Consider the following 2,382-nt stretch of genomic DNA (forward strand, 5'->3'; position numbering starts at 1 on the left):
CAAAAAATATATATACATATATATATTAGAGGATATATTTACAATTAGTTTTTGCCGTTTTTTCTTAAAAATCGCATTTATTTTTATAAAAATATCAATTAATACCTTAGTCAAAATATTTCCCCTTGTTTTCAATTATTCTATTATTCTTTTTCCTATCCTTCTGACAAAAGTTTGATTCCGCGATGATAGAACGAGCTGACTTTTAATGCAAGCCATGTATCCATCCTTAACGTAATTGGAAAAGTGACAACGTATGCAGCAGCCATTTTCCTTTTTTTTGGATTTTTCCCATGGCGTGTAAACGTTTGAAAACAGTCATAGGAGCAACATTTAACACTTTTGATAATTCTTTGAGTGTTTGAGTTGGATTTTTATTCAATAATGCTTGCAATTCAGCATCCTCAAACTTTTTTGGCTGTCATGAACGTTCTTTGTCTTCTACACTGGTATCACCACTTTTAAATCGTTTAAACCAGTTTCTACATGTTCTTTTTGATGGAGCTTGTTCACTATAAGTTTTAGAAAGCAATCGATGCGTTTCAATTGCAGTTTTCTTTAAATCAAAGTAATGAAGAAGTATAATACATATCGAAAAAACCACTTATGATTCATTTTAAATTGATTAAAAAATATCGCTGCTAACAATGAACCCTTGCGCATTGAATTTTATTAGATAGATGTCTCAAAAGACATACAACTAGTTGAAGTCAACCGTTAAAGCTCACTATTTTTGCAACTGGAGCCATTCACTTGTGAGCGGCAAAAACTAAGTGTAAGGGAGAAGGGCTAGCAAACAGTGTCAGTTTAAATTTTTTCTCTGTCCCGCGTCTTGTTCGTTAATAAAAGAATAGTTCTCAAGCATCTAACCATCCTCTGAAAAAATGGTAAAAATCAAAAGCCAAATATAGCTAACGGAGAAGTTTAAAATTTTGCGTGAAACAAGGTAAAACTGGACCTATTTTTTTCAAGTTAAATTTTCTTAATTGCGCTGAATCGTTAAATGCGATCTAATCTATTCTATGTCATACGGTACATTTTTCCTCTATTTTGATATAACTCATGGAGGTAAGAAATAACAGGAGGAAGGCTATTTCCCCGCGGCCTGGCTAAGCAGACGTAAGGGGGAACAATATAAAACGCTATATTACTGTGGTCAACCAATCACATTTGGCGTAATAACTCTCAACTTCAATAAAGTGTGTACAAAATGCTATTATATTATACTGTAGCTAACCAATCACATTTGGCATAGTAATTCCTATCAACAAAAAGGCCTTACATTCCCTCCTGGTATTTTGTTTACCTCCATGATATAACCTTTATACTTGTATATTAATTTCATTTCTCTTAGTAAAGTTTTAAAGGAAAAAGTAGCTCCTGAAGCAAATAATGACAATTTTTGTGGGGGTAAATAATAAGTAAAAAAGTTTTTTCAATATTTGAATATGATTTTTCTAATATTCATTTGGGAAAATATGATTAGTCACAAGAAAAGTTCCAGAATAATTGTGATCTTCAATAAGAAATACTAATCAAAGGCTGTTATAATTAATATTTGTTATATGTATATGCTAAACTAATAAAACTGGATATTCATTTTTAAAGGACATTTAATTTCAAAATAATTTAATGTTTGTTTCTTTTGCTAACAAAGAAATATTAGTTTAGTTTGCAAAAAGCAGCCAAAGATTTTTGTTTTGTATTTCACCTTTATTTTGTTACTTTTTGCAATAAATGTATTTTTAAATATGTATAATTTTTTTTATTTTATAATACATCTTAAATTTTTTACTAAAATAAAAATATATAAATTAAAATGTATAAAAAAATATTGTTGAAAGCTAAGTAGGGAAGACCGGTGTCAATTGTAACAATTTTTACAAAATATTTTATTTCTCGGTCAATATTCCATATTTTTGACCGGAAAATTTTTTCCTGAGTTTATTGATCGTCTGTCTACGTGATTGCAGCGATATAAGTTCCAAAAAATTACTCATATTATTATTAGTAATTAAAATAAAATATTGATCGAGATGTTACAATCGGCACCAAATCGGTGTCAATTGTAACACGCTTGGTGTCGATTGTAACACAAACGAAATAAGATTCTTGGACACAGAATTACTCTATTTTTTTTCCGTGATTTCCCTATTTATACGACTTCTTATTATATCCCGACGAATAATTCTTAGAAGAGCATTCTGATAATTGCCATTGTACGAAAAACGAGAGAGAGATGTACTCGAGTATGCATTTGGACCGTTTCAAAGATGTTTTCTATTCGGCAGCTATTAGCACGCCGCATGTGTGTATGTGTGTGTGTGTCGTTTCCAAACCGTTTTAGGTAACATATCTAATTTTGTGATTGATCATAATATA

General features: G+C 30.3%; 1 protein-coding gene across 1 annotated transcript in view; it reads left to right on the forward strand.

Moving 5' to 3' along the window:
- Window positions 1-2,382, forward strand: part of LOC105447804 — a 16,342-nt gene that overhangs the window by 11,238 nt on the left and 2,722 nt on the right. The gene's annotated exons all lie outside the window — the stretch shown is intronic.

This window comes from Wasmannia auropunctata, unplaced genomic scaffold, assembly GCF_000956235.1.
Source record: "Wasmannia auropunctata unplaced genomic scaffold, wasmannia.A_1.0 LD336092.1, whole genome shotgun sequence".
Classification (NCBI taxonomy): domain Eukaryota; kingdom Metazoa; phylum Arthropoda; class Insecta; order Hymenoptera; family Formicidae; genus Wasmannia; species Wasmannia auropunctata.